Source organism: Octopus bimaculoides, chromosome 14 (assembly GCF_046866305.1).
Source record: "Octopus bimaculoides isolate indiv1 chromosome 14, ASM4686630v1, whole genome shotgun sequence".
NCBI lineage: Eukaryota > Metazoa > Mollusca > Cephalopoda > Octopoda > Octopodidae > Octopus > Octopus bimaculoides.
Window position 1 is genome coordinate 47,572,441 of NC_142941.1, and position 10,104 is coordinate 47,582,544.

Consider the following 10,104-nt stretch of genomic DNA (forward strand, 5'->3'; position numbering starts at 1 on the left):
TATACATTCTTTCATTGTGTGTCTAATGTCTGTTAATGCTGATACGTGTGTGTGTGTGTGTGTGTGTGTGTGTATGTGTGTGTGTAGGGTTTGGGTTATATATGTATTTGTGTGATGTATATAATGTGTGGGCTTGGACTCTGTATGTTGTATGCATGCGTAGTGAATGTGAGTGTGTGTGTGTGAGTGTGTGTGTGTGTGAGTGTGTGTGTGTGTGCATGTCTCAGAACCTATCACTCTTTATGTTGTGTGCAGGTCGCAAGTATGAACGTCGTCATTTTACAGGTTCGTTCTTTTCGTGATTTTATGATGGATCACACACCCACACACGCACACCCACCCACCCACACACACACCCACACATGCACACGCACACACACACACACACATGCACCCACCCATACGCCTACACACATGGCGCACGTGTGTGTGTGTTAGAGGGGGCCCCATGGAATGAAGTGGTGAAGACTGAAAGGAAGGAAGGTGAGAGGACATAACGACAAAAAGACGCAAGAGGATTGAAACTGCCCCTGCCAAGCCTCCACTGCCCCTGCCAAGCCTCCACTGCCCCTGCCAAGCCTCCACTGCCCCTGCCAAGCCTCCACTGCCCCTGTCAAGCCTCCACTGCCCCTGCCAAGCCTCCACTGCCCCTGTCAAGCCTCCACTGCCCCTGTCAAGCCTTCATCCACTGTCCTTAACTTGTTTCTGAATCATTCCTTTTTCTATCACAGCAATCTCTTCTATTCACCCTCGTAGACATACTAATTTGAGCTAAACACTGACTTCTCATTCGCATCATCTTTATCTCTCTTTCAAGCACCATTACATTCACCCCCACCCCCACACAGCCATATATAATGATGGATAGCCCTGAATCTCCCCTTATTCAACCCACCTCTACTGTCTTTCTTATTACCCTCTCTCTCTCTCTCTCTCATTAACCTTTCACACTACATTTTCTCTTGCCCTTCTATAACTCCCTTCCTTAACATTGTCTCTGATTTCTCTCTATAACATCTTCCACAACCACTCAGCTCTGAGTGCAATGCTTCTTATTTCAGAAACAACTGTAAGCCAATGAAATTGCTTACATAACTTCTGTGGGTTTGTCATTCATTTGATATATATACACATATGTCATTCATTTGATATATATACATATATTATATATCCATCATGGCTGATCTTACCAATCAGTTTCACACTAGGGGTTCAACAGTGTTAGGTAACTAGGTAACAGTTTGATTATTATAACCCTGTGCTCTTCAGAGAAATGTGTGTGTGTGTGTGTGTGTGTGTGTGTGTGTGTGTGTGTTGGTGTTAGGAAGGGCACCCAACCATAGAAAACCATGCCAAGTCAGAGTGGAGTCTGGTGCAGCCTTCCAGCTTATCAGCCCTGGTCAAACCATCCAACCCATACCAGCATAGACAGCAGATGTTAAATGATGATGATGATGATAATCTATACTATAAATTGCAGTGTTCTTGATTGCTTGATTGATTGATTGATTGATTGAGTGTCGGCAGATTCACTCGAGAACGGTGCAGTGGAATCGCGTGAAATTCAACACAGAGCGGCAGCATGGTCCGCTCATGTTCAGGAGATTTTTATTGCCCTCCAACTCCCATGGTTACCGAGATAATCGATTATTACTTTTTAAGCTAGGAATATCCCATTCAAAGTGGGGAGGGGCGATTTTGTTGCCTTTCCCATGCGCGAAATTTTACGAAAAACCAGCACAATAAAGATTATTTTTTTCAAAGTAATGTGGCTGGGTTTGTTTTTCGAAAATTTTAATCAGAGGCACAGAAAAAAAATAATTTCAATTCTTTGTGCATTAAAAAAAAAAAAGCTATAGCTTATGCTCTTTCTAATTACTATGTTTTTTTTAAACTTCAGTTACAAATGTCTTCAAACGTCGACATTCAAACAGCTTTTCCATATTGAGACAAACGGACTCTGCACAATTGTATCCATCCGGGATCGTGTTTTCAATAATTGAAATTCACAATTCTAATCAGTGTACATGAACGTCCAACCTATGATTGATCTTGAACAGTTTCGATTAAGATTCTTGTGTCGCCAATACAACAACCGCACTACCATATATTTTTCTTTTAAGGCGAGGTTATACCACAAATAAGGTTCCGTGACTACATGGGGCTATGGGTACACACGTGAAGTTAGTTTTACAATATCGACCCGCAAAATCCTTAGCATCGTATTGTTTTTGGGTTGTTCTTACTTTTTTTTTGTTTTTGGAATTTTTGTTTTTTTATTTTTAGTTCTTTTTATTATTCAAAATATACATAGGAAATAGCCTTTAACCAAATCCACCACACTGCCCGAGTGAAACCAGGAAAAACAGCTAGTATATATATATATATATATCATCATCATCATCGTTTAACGTCCGCTTTCCATGCTAGCATGGGTTGGACGATTTGACTGAGGACTGGTGAAACCGGATGGCAACACCAGGCTCCAGTCTGATTTGGCAGAGTTTCTACAGCTGGATGCCCTTCCTAACGCCAACCACTCAGAGAGTGTAGTGGGTGCTTTTACGTGTCACCCGCACGAAAACGGCCACGCTCGAAATGGTGTCTTTTATGTGCCACCCGCACAAGCCAGTCCAGGGGCACTGGCAACGATCTCGCTCGAAAATCCTACAGGAGCCAGTCAGGCGGTACTGGCAACGGCCACGCTCAAAATGGTGCATCTCATGTGCCACCCGCACAAGAACCAGTCCAGGGGCACTGGCAACGATCTTACTTGGCTTGGCGGGTCTTCTCACGCACAGCCCATTTCCAAAGGTCTCGGTCAGTAGTCATCGCCTCGGTGAGGCCCAATGTACGAAGGTCTTGCCTCACCACCTCAGCCCAGGTTTTCCTGGGCCTACCTCTTCCACGGGTTCCCTCAACTGTTAGGGTGTGGCACTTTTTCACGCAGCTATCCTCCTCCATTCTCACCACATGTCCATACCAGCGCAATCGTCTCTCTTGCACGCCACAACTGATGCTTCTAATGTTCAGCTTTTCTCTCAAGATACTTACACTCTGACGGGTATTCACATTGACATTACACATCCAACGGAGCATACTGGCTTCATTCCTTGCGAGCTTACGTATGTCCTCAGCAGTTACAGCCCATGTTTCACTGCCATGTAGCATGGTTGTTCGTACGCATGCGTCATACAGTCTGCCTTTTACTCTGAGTGAGAGTCCCTTTGTCGCCAGCAGGGGTAAGAGCTCTCTAAACTTTGCCCAGGCTATTCTTATTCTAGCAGCTACACTTTCAGCGCACCCACCCCCACTACTAACTTGGTCGCCCAGATAGCGGAAGCTATCGACTACCTCTAGTTTTTCACCCTGGAATGAGATAGAAGTTGTTTCCTGTTTGTTTGCAGTCTTTATTGCACCTGAACATCTGCCACAAACAAAAACTAACTTGCTAGTTAACCTGCCTTTGATGTTGCTGCACCTCTTATGTGTCCATAGCTTGCACCGGGTACATCTTATAGAGTTACTACCTACTCCTTTTCTACATACTGAGCAGGGCCATCTACCTGAAGGGGTTTGTGTTTTATCTACCTTCCTACTTATTAGGATTTTGGTTTTAGCTAGGTTGACTCTAAGGCCCTTCAATTCTAGACCTTGCTTCCACACCTGAAACTTCTCCTCTAGTTCTGATAGTGACTCCGCAATTAGGGCAAGGTCATCAGCATAGAGGAGCTCCCAGGGGCAACCTGTCTTGAACTCCTCTGTGATTGCCTGGAGGACTATGGTAAATAATAGGGGGCTGAGGACGGAACCTTGGTGGACCCCTACCTCTACCCGGAATTCATTGCTGTACTCATTTCATATATATATATATATATATATATATATATATATATATACATGATGTTGATGATTAAAATTATATGTGTTAATTACTTAATAAATTAACAATGCACCACATGGCTTATTGGAGATGATTTGAAATATGATGCCTGAGTTGAATTGGGTTGATAAAAACATTCTGCTATTGGGGGTCCTTCATCTTGCCCTGGCGTAGGGGGAGGGGTCTAAGAAGATTAGAAACTCATCACAGCATTGATTCTTGTCTCGCCCCCTTATTGGACCCCAATCGGACAGAAACCTGGGGCGTACCCACCGGGTTTACTTTGCTCTTTCAAACTTCTAGTAAAATTGTAGATTACATTTCAACACAGGGGTGTGTGTTTATGTGTAAGTGTGTGAGTGTGTTAACATTTGTGTTTGCTTCAATGTAGTGGTTGTATATTTATATATACATATATGTATATGCACGTATATATATATATATATATATATATATATATATATATATATAATGTACATGTGTGTGTGTGTGTGTGTGTGTGTGTGTGTGTGTGTGTGTGTGTGTGTGTATCTTTGTAATCAAATACAGCAATGTGGGTGATAGCCATGGTTGTTCCAGATTAAATTGGTTATTATAGCTGTTTTTGTGTTTGTGGTAGAGATGGCTGTTGTATTAGTGAAGTGGTTCGTGGTGGCAGTAGAGTCAGGCATCATGGTGGCAGTGGTGGTGGTAGTGTTGTATTTTGGGTGGAGTTGTTTTATAAACAACAAAAATAATATATACAAAATGGAGTGTAGAGGAGGACAATGGCCCATCAGAAAAGTGCCAAATCTCCTTAGAAGGGGAAATAGTATACTTTCCATATCTAAACCCCAGTTGATGATTATTTGGAAAGAATTTGAAGTATTAGTAAATGACAAAATTATGTTAGCATTCTTTTCAATGAGGTGCCAGGAAAAAATATTGTGAGATGTTTATGGGTGATTGGGTCATTCCTAATGATATAATTTCAAGCAGAAGTAGCCCTTGTTGGGCCACTACCCTCTCTTAGCTTTACTAACCTTCATAAAATGAAATAAAACCATAGCAGGTACACGAAATAAGTGAAATGACATTGTTAAATTTAGAATAACATCTGAAATGTCATAGATTCATTTTGGCAAGAGTTTACTCTAGCTTTCTGTCACTCCTACTTAATGTATTAGACTGTAACGTAGAACACAGGGGGAGGTACATTGCCAGAAGAAAGAAATATGGAATATTTTGGCAAAATAATGTTATAGTTGCAAGTTGTACAGAGAAGATGTCAGTTAGGTTTGCTTTCCCCAGACATTTTGTTACTAAGTCATGTTTAGATTGTTTCTGGAACATTTTCTTGAATAATGATTTAAATGATTTAAATTAATACGTTATAAACTTAGTTGAAATTTATTAAGATACACTAATCCATGCATGCATGTAAAGCAGACATTAAATGATGATGATGATGATGATGACACTGTGCTGACATTATTAAAACATATCCTGTTAAACAGGATACCAGGGGGGAAAAAAAGAAAAACAGACAAAATCTGATTTAAATCTGTATTTGTCAATGTTGACTACACTGGCATGTGAAGTTTCTCTGTGATAAGAGTTCTTTGAGCTTCAAAGAGTGATAAAAATGATTTGTTAGAGGGATACAAGACAGAGATTTTAGGGAAGGCTTAGTTCATAAAATCAACCCCAAGAGTTGACTGGTATCTTCTCGTATTGACCCCAGAAAGATGAAAGGCAAAGTTGACTCCGATAGAAGAATTTAAACTCAGAATGTGAAAAACTACAACAAATACTACAAGGTATCTTGTGTGAGGCAACATTGGATTCTGCTAATCCATTGTCTTAAAGAAGAGAAATAAACCAAAGAGGAAGTGTAAGGTCCTATCTATGAAACTGTAACTTCCTTATATGGAAGTTAGAGGTTGGTACTTGAGTGGCAAGAGCTTACAAAGAGTACGCTGATAAAATAAAGCAGTTTCAGACAGACAGACACTTTAAGGAGAAATTTGGTAGAATTTCTTTGAAATAAAATGTTGATGTTAATCATAAATTCTTGATGTAAGGAAGTGTTTAAGAATTGTTGAAGCTACAAATATTGAAGAAACAGTGACAAAATGGTTTCTGGAGCAAAAGTTCTCAGGTAATAATGTCTGTAATGGAGAAATTCAAAGCAGTGATGCCTGGCAAAATAGATGAGTTTCAAGAATTTCGAAATTAAGAAATGTGTAGCTTTGAAGTTTTGTTATCTATCACAGGAAAAAGGAATTAACAATTTACCATATTAGTTTTAAGCTTTTAATTGACTTTTTATTAACTTTTATTTACTATAATCTTAAATAGTTTTATAAAATACAGGGTGCGTAAGGTATTTGAGGACGTACCTTTTTGGGGTCATTGCTGTATAATCTTTCTTTCAGAAAATGATAATGGCAGACCCTCAGCTTATATATATATATTTGATAGATAGATAGATAGATAGACAGACAGACGGACAGACAGACAGACAGACAGACAGACAGACAGACAGATAGATAGATAGGTAGATAGATAGATAGATAGATAGATAGATAGATAGATTGACAGATAGATAGCTAGACAGACAGGCAGACAAACAGATAGATAGATAGATAGATAGATAAGTAGATAGATAGATAGATAGATATGAACATAGAAAATTATATAAATTCATATAAAATTTATCAATGCATGCGCATGCATACACACACACACACACACACACACACACACACACACACACACACACACACACACACACATAAATATGCTAGTATTTTAATATCCCCAAATAACTAAATAGACAAAACTAAAAGTATGAATTGCTGCTAGGACTTGTCAGTCAGGGAATTGGGAAACATTCCATGCCACACTTTACATGCGACACACCCTGGATATCTGTTTCATTTAGAATTTTTATAATGTGAATGATTTATTAAAACACCAAATAAAGAATTCTTAGTAAAACACACACACACACACACACATTTCACTTTTACACTTATGCATGTGTGTGTGTGTGTGTGTGTGTGTGTGCAACAAATGCCCCTACACACACACACATCTACACATACTCCTGACTTTGACATTGCATCAGAGATGTAAAAGAGTGTTGCCATCATCCAAGCAGTGTCATTCGTCTCTAATCTTCTGTAGAAATGTTTGGCAATGGGGGGGGGGGTATTTCCTTCCTTGAAAACTGGTGAGGATTGGCCATAGGAAAGGCATCTGGCCATAGAGAATCCACCTCAACAAATTCTATCTGGCCTATGCAAGCTTGGAAATGTAGAGGATAAAACAATGGTGATGATTATGATGATGATGATGATGATGGTATCATCATCATCATCATTATCATCACTGTTTAACATCTGCTTTCCATGTTGGCATGGGTTGAATGGTTTAACAGGAGCTGGCCAGATTCCAATTGTCTCTTGTGGCATGGTATATATATATATATATATATATATATATATATATATATATATATATATATATATATATATATATATATATATATAAATATATATAATGTCTATATATTGAAATATATATATCTAATTATTGTTCTACTTACGATCTGACGATTAGCTATATTTTTTAATAGAATTTAATTTTCGATAATTTCAATTGATTTTAATCGATTTAAATTTCCTTTCTATTTGAAAATTAGTTATGAAACACGTGTAATCACTTTATTATATTTATCTTATGATATTTACTTTGCTTTATATTATACTCATTTATTGTGCTTTTAATTGTTAATTTTTCTATGTGATAGTGGATTTTCATCGATGAGTTCTTGAAACTTGGCTATTTTCCCTAAAACTATATATATGTATATATATATATAAATAATCATTTCGAGTTTGTTTATACATACTGGCATCAGCTGGATGGGTCTTCCACAGTTCTTGCCATTCAGTGAAGTGAAGTCCTTCATCATCTGCCACACACACGCTACAGCAGGGGTAAAAACCAGCCAACTCTGTTATGGTACATATGATATTGTGTCATGGCTTTTATAGGGCCGGGTGCCATTCCTGTCACCAATCACTATACAGTGTGGACAAACTGTACTGAATCCTACCAGTGGCACTAGAGAGGACACACCCATCAAGACTGTAGTTTGCCCTTGTCTTTGTTTTATACATACATGCTTACAGACATATTTACATACACATATACATATATACAAATACACATGCACACATACACACAGACATATAGACATACGTGCACACGTACATGTCTGCAGACATACATACCTACACATATACATGCATACATACATACATACTTGATGTCACTCACGCCTTTTTTGTTGATGACCTAAAGTTATATTTTGGTAATATGAGCAACAACAAGAGGTAATTAGAACTAGTCACCGCATTCTCACGAGAGATAGGAATGGAGTTTGGGCCAGACAAATGCTCGTACATGATAGCCAACCAAGGAAAGATTGTCAACCAGGCAGAGAACATGTACATCAACAGCTTCTCTATCTCCATTATCTCTAATGATGAAAGCTACAAATACCTCACAATTGAGGAGAATGTTGCATACATTGGTGCAGTGACTAAAGCCAGAATAACAAAACAGTGTTTCTGTAGACTCCAGAAAATATGGAACTCAGAGCTTTCCTGCATTTAACAAGACTTAAGTCTCACAATGCTTTTGCAGTACCAGTGCTAGTGCCAACTTTTGGGATATTGGATTGGACACTCAATGGACATCAAAACCAGAAAGGTACTGACCACCACTGGCAATTTCCACATTAGCAGCAACACTGATAGGATTCATGAGAGATGAAGAGATGATGGTAGAGGCATAAAGTCAGTCCAAACAGCTTTTGACTGTTGCATTGTATCACTCAGACAACACCTGCTGAGCAGTAAAGAAAGAAATGAGTACATTCCATGCATATTCAAAAGTGAGAACAACATCTTCAGATTTGAAGAACTACTGAGTAGGTACCCTGAGAATACAACTACCTCATGCGACCCAAAGGAAGCTGGACTGGCCTGCCTAAGTAGAATCTTGGAGGAGAAGCAGGCATCGTGCCAACAAAAAGCAATGCATGGATACATATCCCATAAGCTAGAGGGCAACAACAGCATTGACAAGAAGACTAGCCCCACTTTTTTTTCTTTGCAAAGTTTTTCAGAGATTATTTCCACAAGGTTTATTTCTGTTCCCAGTTAAACCCTGCTAAAGTTTTGTTGCCCTTAATATTACTGCAGTAGCTAGCTCCTATTTGTCAACATAAAACTATTAGCCCACACTCACTTCAGGGTTGAATGGTTTGCAGAAGGGAAGGTGTCAGCCATAGAACCTCTTGTAGCCGACAGACCATTAAAATGTGTGAAAGTGCTGATACTTCCGAAACATAATCTTTGTGTGTCAGGGTATGGGGGTATGAGGGTGGGGAGAATGAGAGACGAGGCAGGAATTTGATATTAGCAAGTGTGTGTGTGTGTGTTGGATGCAGTTGTAGCTAATTTCAAGTCAACTGATATTAGAATCCAGTTTTGAATTTCTAGATGTAAACCGTGTGAGAATGAGAAAAACAACTCAGTTTATTTCAACTGTTCTTTGAAAAGTAATCCTGTGTAGCTATTTAAGAAATTATATACTTGTCCACATACACACATACCAAACACACTTGTATACAAACACACACACACACACACACACACACACACACACACACACTTTATCATGTAAGCAAAGTAACAATTGTCCCTGTTCTCTGAATCACTTTCTTGTGTTATTACAATATTTGAACTGTTTCACTTCTTTTAAAACCTTTTGCTTTATGTCACAAACAATACCCAAGCACACATGTCTACAGCCATTCTCCCTTATACGGGCTGCAGGTGGCCTGCAGGTTTTTCACATAAACATTTTACAATATATTTTTCATATTCACTTCATAGAAATCAGATGAAAAATACTTTTATATTTTTTCAAATTCACCAACAGTCCAAGACATCAAAACTACTTCCATCTTTCATCTTTTTTGTTGCTTTTCTCTCAATGGAGATTATATTTTTTTTTGATAAATGTTATTTTTTCTCTCTCAAGAAAACATTTTTATAACTGTACATCCTTTGTCTGTTCCACAGCAGAGCAAATCATTTCAGTTTTTAATCAACTATATCCTGTTAATTGATTTAATTAGCCATCGTTAAATGTTGTAGTAA